Source organism: Micromys minutus (assembly GCF_963924665.1).
Source record: "Micromys minutus genome assembly, chromosome: 22".
Taxonomy (NCBI): Eukaryota; Metazoa; Chordata; class Mammalia; order Rodentia; family Muridae; genus Micromys; species Micromys minutus.
Genome location: NC_137957.1, coordinates 43,400,653 through 43,418,859, shown reverse-complemented (window position 1 = coordinate 43,418,859; position 18,207 = coordinate 43,400,653).

Genomic DNA, 18,207 nt, shown 5'->3' with positions numbered 1-18,207 from the left:
TCAGTTTGCAGGCTTGTCCTACCCAAGACCACATTCCCAAGGTGGCTATGCCTTCGAACATAAATTAGCAATCAAGAAGATGCTCCTACAGACTCACCAACAGGTAAGTTTGATAGACACAACACATCCATTAATGTTCTGCCATCTGTGATGACTCAAGCTTGGATCTGATTGGGAAAATCCAACCATGACTCCTCCTCTCCAAAGCCGTAGCTGACTTTCTGGACTAAAACAGTATTGGCTCAGCACTAATTCCCAATTAATCTCTCCTGGCCCCTGAGAATGACTGTTCTTTTTCTCTTTCTAGGGATTTGACAATACCAGGAATGTCATAAAAGCCACCCAGTATTTGTCCTGTGTGTGTGGTATCTTTTGGTTCATGGCATAATGCCACTAAGTTTCAGCCATGTTATAGTATGAAAAGCCCAAGGCTGTTGCACAAATCCTACTGTTTTCCCTACCATTAGCAGACTGTAATAATAACCTTCAACGCCATCTCTGATTGGGTTCTTTCCTCTTCATGTCTCAAATCTGTCATTGTAGAACTTAAAACAACAGCTTTGGTTTCTTGCATGGGGTCCACACAAGACTGCACCACTACATCACCAGGAGGGGAGGGGCTCATAGTGATCTGCCCCTCCCAGTGGAGCTGCTGGGAAAGAAGTCATGTTCTTTGATTATGCTTCCAAAGCTGAATTCCTTGTGCTCCAAAGGACAGTGTTATCCTCACTCCCTCATGAGCAGCCCCTGTTAACCTCCATGGGTTACAAAGCAAGAAAAAAAGAAAAGAAAAGAAAGGAAAAAAGAAAAAAAGGGATCAAGCAAAAAAGCTGTGAAAAAAGATATAAGAAAGGTGAAAATTAGTGAGCATGGAAGAATGAGTGTGAGTAAAATGCATTTGTGCACACTGGCAAAGTTATCAAGGACTAAGTTAATTTAAAACAATATGTCCTTTACATTAAATCTAGTGAAAGGATTTTTCAAACAAGAGTCATGTTGATTTTTCTGGAATGTCTCTTGAGTTGTCTTTATAAACATGGTGTGTGTGTGTGTGTGTGTGTGTGTGTGTGTGTGTGTGTGTGTGTGTGTGTTTTAAAGACTGGATTAACACTATTTGAGATCCTCCTGCTTCAACCCTTCCAGTGCCAGAATTATAGGTATGTGCCGCCATGTCTGGCCAGCCTTACCATTTTTCTTTTGGTATGTTTGTGTGGAAATCAAATTCAATTCCTGGTACATGCAAGAAAAGGACTGTCCCAAGGAGGTACCTATTCAACCCCAGTGTGGCTGTGTAAAGAAGATTGTTCTAGTGGAAGTGATAAAGATTTAGACTAAAATGAACAAAGATTATGCAGGATAATATAGTTCTGAATAGAGAATGTACCTGAGAAAATGTCTCAGCTTCAAATAAAGATGATGAAGGATAATTCAGAATATGGAACTAAATGCAAAGACCAGACCAAAAGAGAAAGCATTAAGGAATCTTTTTCAAAGAGTAGGAGGAGCCCTGGCCAAAGTTACAACCACCCACCTGTAGTAGTTGTATATTTCTATTCCACCTCTCTATTTGGATGAAAATATGTACATGGGTATTCTACAGCTGCTACATCATACGCTGGATGTGAAAAGAGCAGATCTCTTGTTCCCTTGACACAAGTAAAAGTGACACTCAAGTTGTTATACCTAATGACATGAGACAAAACCTGGGGCCTAGGGAAAAGTCTATTTTATTTCACATAAGGATGAGCAGGAGTTATCTGAAGGGAAGATTATGGAAGAATGTGTTTTCTGTAGTTTTCAATTCTACGTTCACAAATTTGCAATATGATCTGGACACCCATCTTACCCTGTTTTGTGCCATGATGACAGAATAGCTGAGGTTGGATAATTATATTGAATAGAAATTTAATATAATGATTATATTTATAATGATAATGTCATTGAACCATTCATAGTGGCAAGTCTTTTATGATTTAAATATCCCCTAAAGATATCACCTCTTAATACAGTTAAAGAATATCAACTTTCAGCTTGAGTTGTAGTTGGAAGTAGATAGGCCACAAACCTCAGCACTGCTCTGCCAAGCACGATGCCAGGTGATTTCTGAGGCCAGGTCATTTCTATGTGACATGCTTCTTCCTTGCTATCTTGGTATATGTATTTTTGGAGTTGAGCTACCGTCCTATGAGGAAACCCAAGGAAGTCCCTGTTGAAATCATTAACCATGTGAGTAAGCAGGAAGTGAATGTTCCAATCTTAGAACATCCATCATAGCTGATACCACGTAGAGAAAAGAATGAACTCTCCCCATTGAACCCTGGCAACATTACAGGCTTGTGATCAAAATAATGCCTGCTCTGTTTTAGGCTATTCTTTTAGAGGATTGTTTATCACATAGCGATGGATAACCAAAGCACTTAGCAAAAATGGCACTCTCAAAGGCATTCTGACTTCAGAATCCAAATCAACAGCTGGTTTAAAAAAAAAATCCCATGTTGTTCAGGTCCCTACTTGAAACTAAATTATGTATATTCTCAATGTAATTGTTGCCGACAAATAACTCCCAGCTTTGAGGCTGAAAAGAACCCTTGGGTCCAAGGCCATGACCTTTTCAAGCATAGCCTGCATCTAATGCCTAGTTGATGCATTGTTATAAAAGCTGAAAAAGTCTTACCCCAACTGGGGCCAACTACAAAGAACTAGCCAGACCTCAAAGCCTTCTGTAGGGTCAATCAAGGCCTAGTGGCACATGAACCTAACTTCCCTCTTTCCTGGGTCTGCCTCTTTCACTTCCTCTGCAGATGCTGTTCCTGAGAAAACTAGTCCAAAGCCCTTACATACAAATTTCCACTGCAGGGTCTTTTGTAGGAGGCCACTCTGCGGAGCTGCTCTTGACCATGATGAGAAAAGGAGTGGACTGAGATGCTTACTAAGGTAGCCAATGGCAGGCACTCAGAAACAGCAGTTCATGGACAGGGCCAGGGAAACTGACTGTGTGTAAGCAGTTGGACTGAATGCCTACTGTATGCTGCAAATTCAAAAATAAAATGCTGCATTGGTCTGGAAAAGTTAGTCATCTAAAAACAGATACAAATGAAGAAATGTAAGCATTCAAGATTGAGTAATAAATATTAACACAGGAGATGGGAATATCAGGTTCATGGGGCCCTAGAGAACCAGCATGCTGAGCTTGGTATTATAGAAGGTGAACTTCATGCAGGAAGCAGGAAGTATTGCTGAAATACAAAAAGCACGAGAGCTGGAAAGCAACATAGCTGGAAAAGCTAACGGGCAAGCAGAATGTATTTTACATCCCCATTTCTCTTCCTTTGGAGTCATTCAGTAATAAAAACGAAGGCCATCATTTGCACACAGGTTACTGCAACAGCAACCGTGAACATTCTTTCTGTCTCCAACCATGCACTCCCCCCCCCCCCCCCACATATCAGGATGTGAGCATAAGGGATATTTTATAGGACAGTAGAGTACTGTTAACTGGTTTCAAGCAGTGGATCATTGGGAACTGGAGGAGATGACTCGGTAGCTAAGAGCACTTGCTCAGCACGCATGAAACCCTACCTTCAGACCACCAGCCATCCCACAATGAGTTGAGTGTGATATGAGTTTGTAACCCCAGCTTTTAGTGGGATTGGTGGAACAGGGAGATGCCAAGGAGTCACTGGGTGGGTAGCCTAGTGGAGAAACTGGCTCAGTGGGAAACTGCCTCCAGGTAGATATCTAATGTTCTGCTCTGGCCTTCATCTGTGTGTACATCGCTTTGTGTATCTAGACACTCATGTGTGTACTCATACACACACAGAGGAAGAAATGGATCATTTAATCTAAATATATATTTTACCAGGATCACCATGCCTACATCTTGATATACAGTGTAAAAATACATGGCTGAAGAGAAGCCAGACACTTTTAATTTACTATTTGTTTTTATTCGGTGACTCCAAACAAAAAGAAATGGAGATTCTGCCATTCTAGTCATGCTACTGGCAAAACAAATTAAGAAACAACAAACAAACAGAAAAAACACACTCACACAAGCCATCCGGTCTGGGCACATTAGGTCAGATGTGGCTCTTGATGAAGAGTGACTGACTTGAGCAACTAGCTGATTATTCCCACTCTGTATTCGGAGGCTGAGACAGCAGGAAAAAGTAAAGTTTGCCAGTTTCATAAGAATATTAGTTCCTCTACCCCTCGTGCTCTAGAGAAGGCACCAGTTCCTCAAAATGATGACCCATGCTAGCTAGCTACTTTCTGTGGTACCACAATACCCGGGCAGACATGGGATATTCAAACATACCATTGCCATTTGAAGGACTTTGTCCAGGGATGAAACCATTGTCACTCACAGCTTGCTATCAAGAACATTTCGTGTGAAGCTGGAGAGATGGTTCAGTGCTGCTCTTACATAGGATCCAGGCTCGGATCCATATGGAATCTCCCCCATATGGAGACACCTGGCCATCTGTAACTCCTAATTCAGAGGATCCTATGACCCTATCTGACCTTCATGGGCACCAGGCATGCATGCAGGTACACATACATATGTACAGACAAAACGCTTATCCATATAAAACACAACAAAAATATTTTTAAAAAGGAATATTTGGCCTAGCCTGAGCTAAAATCTATTCATCTTTTGAATTTGACACTTACAAGCCACCATGCCTTTGAGTCACAGGAAAGAATCACCCATTGAACAAAGCAACGCAGAGAGAATTCTCATGAGTCACTCTCATACTGATGTAAGAGGATCATCCCAACGCCAGGGCATTGTCACCATGCCTTGGGATCCCTCTTCTTGAGGATTAGAAGGCAGAAAACAGGCACTAGGAAATGTTTGTGTTTTAGTAGACATATAGTATACATATGCACTCAGAATTCCACTTCACTCAAAACTTTAAATTCTTAAATTGAAATTACATGTAAACATGTCTTTAAAAAAAATCACACAATAAAACATTTGGAATTTTTAAACGTCCCTCTCCTATCTTGTCTGCCTTTTTTTTTTTCCTTCTTTTCAGTTTCCAAGGCAGCAATCAATTGCTGTTTCTAGCTTCTTGGTACCTTTGCAGAGAAATCCTATGCACATGTGAAACCATATGTAGATATGTATTCTACATATGGCAACAGGCTGCTCTCATCAAACCATGGTGCATCATGCTTTTTAAAATGTAATGTGCTGTACACTTATTTTTTTTTGCTGTTGACGTGTGTAGATCATTTAAAAGCTCTATCCTAATGAATACTGAGTCTATATGCAATATTTACTTACTGAAATAGTTTGGTCATGAATAGCTTTGTGTGCATACATGTTTATCAAATATATAAGTTTCTATAGAAAGCATGAGATTACTGCATGAAAGGACTGGTGTTTTCAATTTTTTTAAAAAGATACTGACAAAGTTACTATGGTAGCTTTTCTCTTGATGCTTCCCTTCCTCAGTCACTTACAGTTTTCCAACATAGACATGTGTATCACTCTGGGGGAGTTTTCAAACTATAAGGACGTGGTCTGCCCATCCACAGGGTAGATCAGGATCATTGCTGACTGGACATTCCCAAAGACAGCCCTCACCCACTGACATGTATATATGATGAATAAATGCCCCAGTTTGTCATTTGGCCAGGGATGATTCTGTACCATCTCTCAAAAGTGTCCAATAGCATTGAGTTTCATATAAGAACAAGAGTGTCTCATTAATATATCCTTTTGCATCCCCCCCCCCTGTTTTCTTTTGCTTTTTTACCAAAGGTTACTGGGAGTCACCTTTCAGATAAACTATTTTTATTTCTGAACTTATATTTCAGGACTTATGCATGACAAACTTAATTCCCAGTGCAGGACTGGAGGATGGGACCTAACGGGAGGTACGTTCCATCCTCAGAGCCCAGCCACCTTCTTGGACACTCTATGCTGTAAGGAGAGAGCTAGAAGGGCATTGCAGACAGTACCACATTGGTTTTGAACTTCTCAGCACGTCTATGTCAGATGCCTCTCTGACTTGTGAATCATGTCAGATAAGACTACCAACTTCCATCACCTGCACTCCATCTCCCTTTAAGCTGACATCTTTCACCATCCATTTGTGTTCCTACAGCAAAATGCCCAAGGCCTGGCATTTTCTAAAGAAAGGAGGTTTAGTTAGCTTGGTTTTAGTGGTAGAAATTCAGTATCAGGTTGCCCCCCATCCTTGTCACCCTTTAGAAGAGCCTTCTGACTCAGCCAACAACATGGCAGAAAGATGGTGTCACATGACAAAGTCATGTGTGTGTGTGTGTGTGTGTGTGTGTGTGTGTGTGTGTGTAAGAGAGAGAACAAGTGAGAGATAGAGAAAGAGAGAGAAAGGTGGGGGGAGAGAGACAGAGATCCTACAAGAGACAGGAAATAGGAGAAAGTGAACCATTTTTTACAAATGAGCTTTATATGTGTTTATAAAATATTATTTATTACTTATATAATACATTATATATCATTTATTAATATATAATATAATAGTTATACTATATTTACATAGTATATATTATATATTTTATATGTAATTATATATCATATGCATATGTGTATGTGTGACTATAAGTGAACTTTATAATCACCTACTCTTCAGTAGTCTACAAGACTCAAGAGAGACATACACCTACTCAAGTCAGTCTCTTTAGACCTAAATTATTCTTTCAAATTGAGCCTCAAACTTTTATAAGTATGGTTCCTCTGGTGACCTAATGATCAGATCCCACAAAGCTCCATCTCCTAAAGATTCCTACTCCTCAATAGCATGGGAAATCAAACTTCCAGAATGTGAGTCTTTGGAGGGCAAGCCCAATCACTGCAACACCAACTTTCCTTCAAGGAAAAAAAAGTCTCCAAATACTGTTACTTAGCCAGAGAGAAAGCATGGGAGATGGTGGAGTCCCAGCTAAAGGAACACATGAAGGGGGGACACCAGCAGTTTGCAGTCAACAGCAACAGTGCTGATCATCAAATCTTCCCCAGGTTTGCTAAGGAAGGATGGTAGGTGCTGAGGACAGAGATGTCAGGTCTTTGGAATAGGTCAGGGGGATCTGGGGCAGAAGATGATCTTTGGAGATTTTACATGTTGATCTAGGGTAGAGTCCTGGTCCAAGACAAAAGCAATTGCAGACCAGGCCATTTTGACATACAGCTCGAAATGTTCTGCTGTTGTGATTTATGGAAGTGTTCTTTGGCTTGCAGTGGCCTGTTTTTATAGTAAAGGTTTTATTCTTGGAGCACTTATTAGTGGAGGCATCATTGTTATCCAAGAAAGAAAGTCATTTCTACCTTAGCTACACCCACTCAGCCTTCCCCACTTCTAAACCAGGGCTGCAGAGCATTGGTGGAAGAGCATTAATTATCAACTACAGTGCTCCCTGGCTGTTCCTTTCTGAACAGCTATTTGAAAGATCACCGAATGTCTCTTTACCTCATCCTTTTTTTTTAAACGACTTTATTTTACAAAACAAAGATAAATATACAGATTTTAAACATTTTTTGTTTAAAATTATACTTTTTTGTCAGTACTGTTTTTTCAGACATTAAAATAATTTTTCACATAAAACCATGTGAATATATTTTTTTTAGTCAGTACTTGATTTTTTTCAAGGGCCCGACAGTATGCATTGAAAACCCAATAGTTACAATAAATGTAAAGTACATGCAAAACAAAACGAAACATGGAAACAGTCAAAGTCTTCTTGTTTGGTAATATATCTATATTTTTTTTTGTTTTCTTTATTTCTTGGACTTCATACAGTCTGTGAGTTGTTTCTGGGGGAGTGCAAGCCTCTGGGGTTAGCATCCCACTATCAGTGACTGCATATTATGTCTGTTCTTTTGTGACTGGGTTATCTCACTCAGGATGATATTCTCTAGATGCAGCCATTTTCTTAAGAATTTGGTTAAGTCATTGTTTCTGGTGGCTGAGTAGTATTCCATTGTGTATATGTACCACAATTTTTGTATCCATTCATCTTCTGAAGGACATCTGGGTTCCTTCCAGCTTCTGGCTATTATAAATAGAGCTGGTATGAACATTGTGGTGCATATATATTTGTTGTGTATTAAAGTGTCTCTGGGGTATATGCCCAGAAGTGGAATAGCTGGGTCTTCAGGTAGTACTATATCCAATTTTCTGAGGTATCGCCAGACAGATTTCCAGAGTGGTTGTATTAGCTTGCAACCCCACCAACAGTGGAGAAGTGTTCCTCTTTCTCCGCAGCCTCGCCAGCATCTGCTGTCATCTGAGTTTTGGATCTTGGCCAATCTGACTGGTGTGAGGTGGAATCTCAGGGTTGTTTTGATTTGCATTTCCCTGATGGCTAAGGATGTGGAGCACTTCCTCAGATGTTTCTCGGCCATTCGGTGTTCCTCAACTGAAAATATTTTGTTTAGCTCTGTACCCCATTTTATAATAGGGTTATTTGATTCTCTGGTGTCTAGCTTTTTGAGTTCCTTGTACACCTTGGATATTAGGCCTCTATCTGATGTGGTGTTGGTAAAGATCTTTTCCCATTCTGTTGGTTGCTGTTTTGTTTTCTTGACGATGTCTTTAGCCTTACAGAAACTTTGCAATCTCATTAAGTTCCATTTGTTAATCTTTGACCTTAGAGCTTGAGCCATTGGTGTTTTGTTCAGGAAATTTTCTCCTGTACCTATGTGTTCTAAGGTTTTCCCTACTTTCTCATCTAATAGTTTCAGTGTATCTGGTTTAATGTGGAAATCTTTGATCCACTTACACTTGAGCTTTGTACAAGGAGATAAGAACGGGTCTATTTTCATTCTTTTGCATGCTGAGTGCCAGTTGGACCAGCACCATTTGTTGAATAGGCTGTCCTTTTTCCATTGAATGTTTACTGCTCCTTTGTCAAAAATCAGGTGATCATATACATGAGGGCTCATTTCTGGATCTTCTATTCTATTCCATTGATCCACATGCCTATTTCTGTACCAGTACCATGCAGTTTTCAGCACAATTGCCTTGTAATATAGCTTGAGGTCAGGGATAGTGATTCCCGCAGATGTTTTTTTTTTTTTGTTGTTGAGGATGGATTTCGCTATTCTAGGTCTTTTGTTATTCCATATGAAATTGCACATTGATCTTTCCAATTCCATGAAGAACTGGGTTGGAATTTTGATGGGGATTGCATTGAATCTGTAGATTGCTTTTGGTAGGATGGCCATTTTTAAGATGTTGATTTTTCCAATCCATGAGCATGGGAGATCTTTCCATTTTCTGAGATCCTCCTCAATTTATTTCTTTAGAGGTTTGAAGTTCTTGTCATACAGGTCCTTCACTTGCTTAGTTAGAGTCACACCAAGGTATTTCATAGTTTTTGTAACGATTGTGAAGGGTACATTTTCCCTAATTTCTTTCTCCACGTTTGTCCTTTGAGCAGAGGGAGGCTACTGATTTGTTTGAGTTAATTTTGTATCCAGCCACTTTGCTGAACTTGTTTATCAGCTGTAGGAGTTCTCTGGTGGAATTTTTGGGGTCACTCAAGTACACTATCATGTCATCGGCAAAGAGTGATGTTTTTATCTCTTCCTTTCTGATTTGTATCCCCTTGATCTCCTTTTGCTGTCTAATTGCTCCAGCCAGGACTTCCAGTACTATGTTGAATAGGTAGGGGGAGAGTGGGCAGCCTTGTCGAGTCCCTGATTTTAGTGGGATTGCTTCAAGTTTCTCGCCATTAAGTTTGATGTTGGCTGTTGGTTTGCTGTATATTGCTTTTATTATGTTTAAGTATGGGCCTTGGATTCCTGTTCTTTCCAGGACTTTTAACATGAAGGGATGTTGGATTTTGTCGAATGCTTTCTCAGCGTCCAGTGATATGACCATGTGTTTTTGGTCTTTGAGTTTGTTTATACGGTGGATTACGTTGATGGATTTCCTTATGTTAAACCATCCCTGCATCCCAGGGATGAGGCCTACTTGGTCATGATGAATGATCGTTTTGATGTGTTCTTGGATTCAGTTTGCGGGGATTTTGTTGAGTATTTTTGCATCAATGTTCATAAGTGAGATTGGTCTGAAGTTCTCTTTCCTTGTAGGGTCTTTGTGTGGTAAGGTATGAGGGTTATTGTAGCCTCAAAAAATGAGTTGGGTAATATTCCATCTGATTCTATCTTTTGGAATAGTTTGGCGAGTATTGGTGTTATATCCTCAATAAAAGTCTGATAAAATTCTGCACTGAACCCTTCTGGACCTGGGCTTTTTTTGGTTCGGAGGCTTTTGATGACTTCTTCTATTTCTTTAGGTGTTATAGGGTTATTTAGATGGTTTACTTGGTCCTGGTTTAACTTTGGGACCTTGTATCTGTCTAGGAATTCATCCATTTCCTCCAGATTTTCCAATTTTGTGGAGTATAAGTTTTTGTAGTAGGATCTGATGATTTCTTGAATTTCCTCAGTTTCAGTTATTATGTCCCCACTTTCCTTTCTGATTTTGTTAATTTGGATACTCTCTCTTTGCCCTCTAGTTAGTCTGGCTAGGGGTTTATCAATCTTGTTGATTTTCTCAAAGAACCAACTCTTGGTTTTGTTTATTTTTTCAATGGTTCTTTTTGTTTCTATTTGGTCTATTTCTGCCCTAATTTTGATTATTTCTTGCCGTCTACTCTTTTTGGGTATATCTGCTTCCTTTTGTTCTAGGGCTTTTAGCTGTGCTGTCAGGTTGCTGATGTGAGCTCTCTCCAGTTTCTTTGTGGAAGCACTTAGGGCTATGATTTTTCCTCTCAATACTGCTTTCATTGCATCCCATAGGTTTGGGTATGTTGTGTTTTCGTTTTCGTTGAATTCTAGAAAATCCTTAATTTCTTTCTTTATTTCTTCTTTGACCCTGCTATCCTTTAACAGAGCATTGTTTAGTTTCCATGTGTATGTGGGCTTTTTGTTGTCTTTGTTGTTGTTAAAGACCAGCCGTAGACCATGGTGATCTGAGAGGATGCATGGGAGTATTTCAATCTTCTTATATCGATGGAGGCTCGTTCTGTGTCCAATTATGTGGTCAATTTTCGAGAAGGTGCTATGGGGTGGTGAGAAGAAGGTGTATTCTTTTACTTTGGGATAGTATGTTCTGTATATATCTATTAATTCTAGTTGGTTCAAAGTCTCTGCTAGTTTTGCAGTGTCCTTGTTCAGTTTCTGTTTCCCTGATCTGTCCATTGGTGAGAGTGGGGTATTAAAGTCTTCCACTATTATTGTGTGGGGTGAAATGTATTTTTTGAGCTTTAGTAGGGTTTCTTTTATGAATGTGGGTGATTTTTTATTTGGAGCATATATGTTAAGGATTGAGAGTTTGTCCTGACAGATTTTTCTGGTAATGAGTAAAAAGTGTCCTTCCTTATCTTTTTTGATAACTTTTGGTTGGAAATTTACTTTATTCGATATTAGAATAGCCACTCCAGCTTGCTTCTTGGAGCTGTTTGCTTGGAAGTATTTTTCCAACCCTTTTACTCTGAGATAGTGTCTGTCTTTGTCTCTGAGATGAGTTTCCTGTATGCAGCAAAAGGCTGGATTTTGTTTATGTATCCAGTCTGATAGTCTATGTCTCTTTCTTGGGGAGTTGAGACCATTTATGTTAATAGATATCAAGGAATAGTTGTTTCTGTTTCCTGCTATTATTGCTTTTTTTTGGGTTGAGTTGTGTCTGTTTTTTTTTTTTTTTTTTTCTTTTAGTTTTCTTGTTTAGGAGTTTTCTTGTTCTTACTAGGCTGTATTTTCCCTCATTGTATTGGGTTTTCCACCTATAATTCGTTGTAGTGCTGGGTTTGTGGTCAGATATTGTGTGAATTTTGATTTGTCTTGAAATATCTTTGTCTCTCCATCGATGGTGATTGATAGTTTTGCTGGGTATAGCAGCTTGGGCTGGCACTTGTGCTCTCTTAAGGAGTGCATGATGTCTGTCCAGGCTCTTCTAGCTTTCATAGTCTCTGTTGAGAAATCGGGTGTGAGTCTGATTGGTCTGCCTTTATATGTTACCTGACCTTTTTCCCTTAGTGCTTTTAGTATTATTTCTTTACTTTGGGTGCTTGATGTTTTTACTATTATGTGTCGGGAGGTATTTCTTTTCTGGTCCAACCTATTTGGAGTTCTGAAGGCTTCTTTTATGCTCGTGGTCATCTCATTCTTGAGGGTAGGGAAGTTTTCTTCTATGATTTTGTTGAAGATATTTACTGTGCCCCTTAGTTGATACTCTTCTCCCTCTTCTATTCCTATTATCCTTAGGTTTGGTCTTCTCATTGTGTCTTGGATTTCCTGGACATTTTGGGTTAGGAGCTTTTTGTTTTTTGCATCTTCTCTGGCTGTTTTGTCTCTGTTTGCAATGTTGTCTTCTGCCCCCGAGATTCTCTCTTCGATCTCTTGTAATCTATTGGAAGTGCTTGCTTCTGTGACTCCTGATTTCTTTTTTTGGTGTTCTGACTCTAGGGTTATCTCTTTTAGTGTTTTCTTTATTGTGTCAATCTCTGTTTTAATTTTCCTCTTCCATTCCTTTATTTCTTTGGTTCTGTTTTCCTCTCGTTCTTTGAGTTCTTTGAGTGTTTTTCTTGTTTCTTCTTTAAAAGCTTCTGAATTTTTTTGCTTTTCCTCCCTTTCTTGTTTAATTAACTGTATCATCGTCTTGAGGCATGATTTCAGGTCTGTGTCTTCTTTTTCTGGAGTGTTTGGAGTTCCGATGTTTGCTGTTATGGGAGAGCTGGGCTCTGGTGTTGCTAGATTGTCTTGGTTCCCTTGGGATATACTCTTTCTCTTTCCTCTTGCCATTTTGTTTTCAGTGATATGTTCTTACCTTTCCTTTGTATCTGGTCTGTGTCCCTGGTTCTCCACTGGTTGAGGTGTCAGATGGGTCAAGCCCTGTTTTATGCCTCAGAGTAGTCGGGTGTGAGCAGAAGTTCCAACGTGCTGTTTCTGTTTGCTGGATCAGGCACAGTTGCTCAGCCTCTATGAGCCGCCGTTCCACCTGGCAGGTAGGCCAGGCTTCGCTCTGTGTCAGGAAGTCGCCTCTGGGTGGAAACAGAAGTTCTAATTTTCTGTTCCCAATTGCTGGATCGGGCAGGGCGGGGCAGGGCAAGTTACGGTGTGCACTTTCCTTGTGCACTCTGCAGAGATCTCTCTGCTCCCCTGCAGTCTTGGTCTCCCACTCACCGGTTGCTCAGCCTCTATGAGCCGCCGTTCCGCCTGGCAGGTAGGCCAGGCTCAGCTCTGTGTCCGGAAGTCGCCTCTGCGTGGAAACAGAAGTTCTGATTTTCTGTTCCCAATTGCAGTTGCTCAGCCTCTATGAGCCACAGTTCTGCCTGGCAGGTAGGCCAGGCTCCGCTCTGCGTCCCTACCTCATCCTTTTTAAGGAAAAAAAAAAAAACTGGTTGTTCGAAACATGGGTTCCTTTATTCACAAATGTTCCTCCACAGACTCCATCCCTCCTCCTCCTTCCTGACCTCTCCTCTGTACCTCATTCATTTTCTCCTCTCCGACCCCCGCAATTCTTGCCTCTGGTTCCCATCTCCTGTGTTTCTCAGGATCTCACTGCATTTCTCAGACACTATCAGATAAATGTCCTCAAACTCAATCCACATGTGAATAGGAAGGCTTTCTCTGGTACTCCTTGTAGCTGGCTTCTTTCTCATTTCTGTGCTAATTTCTCAGTTAACAGAATTAAGTACCATCTCTGCCCCATGCTGCTTCCCAGCAACCCACAGTTTCTAAATACAATGTAACTCAAATATACTCTTTTTCCACAATTTTCATCTAATTAATTTCTCTTGTTTGGGCTTGTGTGTTTGTGTGTGTGTGTGTGTGTGTGTGTGTGTGTGTGTGTGTGTGTATCTTATGTGCATGACTACATGGATGTACACACACACACACACACACACACACACACACACAAATGTGTATACAGAGACCAGAACAGTGTGCAAAATCTATTGTCAGTGTTCTCAGAGGTGCAAATGTACTTCAACTTGGAACTTGGATGATCCATCCAACATCTGCTGGGTATAAAGTCTAATAATTTGTCCTTTATCAAGTTTCTTGAGCAATTCCAATGTACACATTTCACATATTATTTTATTGGATATTATCTATATTTACATTTCAAGTGTTATCCCCTTTTCCAATGCTCCATCCCTCTTCCCCCTCCACTTGCTTCCATGAAGGTCCTCCTACTCCCAATCACCCTCTCCACTTCAGCTCCTTGGCATTCCCCTACATTGGGAAAATGTACCCTCACTGGACCAAAGGGCTCTTCTTACATTAATGCCAGACAATGCTATCCTCTGCTTCAAATGAAACTGGAGCCATGGGTCTCCCCATGTGTGCTCAATGGTTGATGTTTTAGACCCTGAGAATTCTGGAGGGTTTGGTTGGTTGATAATCTTGTTCTTCCCATGTGATTGCAGACCCTTTCAGCTCCTTCAGCCATTTCTCTAGCACCTTCATTGGGGTCCCTGTGTTCAGTCTAATGGGTAGCTGCAAGCATCCTCATCTGTATCTGTATGACTCCGGCAGAGCCTCTGATGAGGCTTCCATATCTGGCTCCTGCCAGTAAGCACTTCTTGGCATAAGCAATAGTGCTTGAGTTTGGTGGATCCCCAGGTGAGCCAGTCTCTAATTGATCTTTACTTCAATCCCAGTTCTTCTATTTGACCTTGTATTTCCTTCCGTGAGTGTTTTGTTCTCCCTTCTGAGAAGGACTGAGGCATCCACATTCTGATCTTTTTTCTCTTTGAGCTTCATAAGGTCTGTGAGTTGTTTCTTTGTTTTTTTTTTTTCTACATGTTTTTTATCCTGCTCTTTTTCTGAAAGTATTTATTATCTTTAAGAGTTTTATGGTGGAGACTTTTTGGTCTCTAGTGTTTAGAACCATGTACCAAAGCATAACTAGCCAAACCCTCCACAACTCCCTTGAACTAAAACACTAACCATAGAGCACAAATGGAAAGACCCATAGCTCCAGTTGCATATGTAGCAGAAGACAGCAGTGTCTGTAATTGATGTGAGATGAGGCCTTTGTTCCAGTGAGGGCACATTTTCCCAATGTAGGGGAATGCCAAGGAGCTGAAGTGGAGAGGGTGATTAGGAGAGGGTGCACCTTTCTGAACACCAGTGGATGGGGAAGGGGGATGGGAGAGGGGTGGGGAAGGGGATAATATTTGAAATATAAATACAGAGTATCTAATTAAAAACAAAAAGACAAGCAACCCCCTCCTCACCAAAAAAGGGGGTACACATTCACACTCTTTTTTATGAAGCCACTTTTATTCACTTACCTAAACAAGGAAAAGACACAATAACAATATGTTCCTGATAGAGTTATGTAAAAACTCTCAGTAAAATACTTGGAAATTTGATTAACATAAAAAAGTGACCACTCACCTTGATCAAGTTAGCTTCATCCCAGAAATGCAAGGGTAGTTAAACATATGCAAATCAGCAAATGTAATAAATCATAGAAATGGACTCAGGACAGAACTCTTGACAAAGCAAACATTTGTCATTGATGGCCTTTGAAAAGCAAAGAATGTGAATTTTTTCTTGGTTATTCAGAGCTTTGGGGGGTTAGTATCAGCTCATCAGTGAATGTGTACCATGTATGGTCTTTTGTGACTGGGTTACCTCACTCAGGATGATAGGTTCTAGTTCCAACCATTTCCCTAAGAGTTTCATAAAGTCATTGTTTCTAATAGCTGAGTAGTACTCCATTGTGTAAATGTACCACATTTTCTGTATCCATTCCTCTGTTAAAGAACATCTGGGTTCTTTTCAGCTTCTGGCTATTATAAATAAGGCTGCTATAAACATGGTGGAGCATGTGTCCTTGTTATAAATTGGAGAGACTTTTGGGTATATGTCCAGGAGTAGAATATCTGGGTCTTCAAGTAGTACTATATCCAGTTTTCTGGGGAACAGCCAGACTGATTTCCAGAGTGGTTGTACCAGCTTGCAACTCCACCAATAATGGAGGAGTGTTCCTCTTTCTTTCTCCACAGCCTCGCCAGAATCTGCTGTCATCTAAGTTTTTGATCCTAGTCATTCTGACTGGTTGTGAGGTGAAATCTCAGGGTTGTTTTGATTTGCATTTCTCTTATGACTAGGGATGTTGAGCATTTCTTCAGGTGCTTCTCAGCCATTCTGTATTCCTCTGTTGAGAATTCTTTGTTTAGCTCTGTACCCCATTTTTAATAGGATTATTTGATTCTCTGGAGTCTAACTTTTTGAGTTCTTTGTATATGTGGGATATTAGTCCAGATATAAAATAGGTAAAGATCATTTCCCAATCTTTTGGCTGCCATTTTGTCCTGTTGACAGTGTCCTTACTTAGCCTTACAGAAACTTTGCAATTTCATGAGGTCTCATTTGTCAATTCTTGATCTTAGAGCATAAGCCATTGGTGTTCTGTTCAGGAAAGTTTCTCCTCTGCCTATGTGTTCTAAGCTCTTTTCTACTTTCTGTTCTATTAGTTTCAGTGTACCTGGATTTATGTGGAGGTCTTTGATCTACTTGCATTTGAGCTTTGTACAAGGAGATAAGAAAGGATTGATTTGCAATCTTCTGCATGCTGACTGCCAGTTGAATCAACACCATTTGTTGAAGAGGCTGTCCTTTTACCATTGAGTGGTTTTAGCCCTTTTGTCTAAGATCAAGTGACCATAGGTATATGGATTCATTTCTGAGTCTTCAGTCATATTCCTGCCTGTCTCTGTATAAATACCATGTAGTTTTTATCACAATTGATCTGTGATATAGCTTGAGGTTAGGAATGGTGATTACCCCAGAATTTCTTTCATTGTTGAGAATACTTTTCGCTATCCTAGGTATTTTGTTATTCCAAATGAATTTGCAAATTGCTCTTTCTAACTCTATGAAAAATTGAGTTGCTAACCTCCCCTTCTTTCTCTTGTTTGTATTTGTGTGCGTGTGTGTGCATGTGTGTGTGTTATGCACATGAGTACGTGGATGTACACATATATACACACATACACACATACGTACAGAGGCCAGAACAGCATGCAAAATATATTCTTTTTTTTAACCTCTCTGCCTTGTTTCCTGGAGACAGGGTCAGTCACCAACCAGAAGTTCACTGGGTTAGTCTGGCTGCCCAGTAAACTCTCAGGGTGTCTCTGTTCCACCTTCAGTGCTGGGCATAGTCACATGCAGTCATGCCCGAGTTCTAACACAGAGGCTGGGGCTTCAAGCTCAAGTTGTCCTGCTTGCAGAACAGGTACTCACTCCCTGGACCATCTTCCCACACCTCGCCTCTTTTCTGCTACGCATCCTTGCTTGTTTTCCATCAGCTTAATTTCTTTCCTTTATATTTAAGCTGTTTTTCATTGTATATGCCTTCCGAGCATTCACTAAATAATTTCTAATGAAATATATTTTGTTCTAGGCGTACATCATACATTCTGTGCATACATCTTCCTCTGTTCAGATCATTCAGTTACGGCTTGTATTAGCCTGGATTCTACTGTTTTGAAATGGCAGGAAAGGTAAAGTTAAGCAAGATTGATCAAACTGAAAGAAGAGCCAGAATGTGTTGACCACTATCACATACTTGTTAGACATGAGCTTACTGACCTCATCCAAGATCTGTTGGAAACCCAAGGTCTTCAGTAAAGTCACCGGGACCCAGCTGCTTTCTTTTGGTCTGCCATCACTGTTTTCTCATTTGAGTTGGTATTGCTTTTAGTCCAGGTCCCTTTAAACAGTACCTGGAGACCTCCAAAGCATTTGCTCACAGTTTGTTCTACTGGTTTATGTGACCACACTAAAGCCATCAAGCATTTGCTCACAGTTTGTTCTACTGGTTATTTTGACCACACTAAAGCCATCACTGTAAAAATGTTGACACCCTAAGCCGGAGTCATATCACTGCTCCTGAAGGAAGACCTGAGGGGAACTTCACTCACTATGCAGGAAGTATTGCTCCTGGTTCCCAAAGACAATGCTAAGGCATCCACCGTCTCATGAAGCTGGTAGTCCAGAAAAGATATAGATAAGGAACGGATCAAAATAAATTGTCAGCTACTCGTATAAGAGAATAACACAATACAAAAGGATAAGGCTTCAGACAAGAGGGTGCTTATTGCTTCGCCAGGAATTTTAAGATGGTGCTAACTGGAGGTTCATCAATTCTTGGTGCCTGTTCTCTTTGCCTATGGCCTCCACTGTAG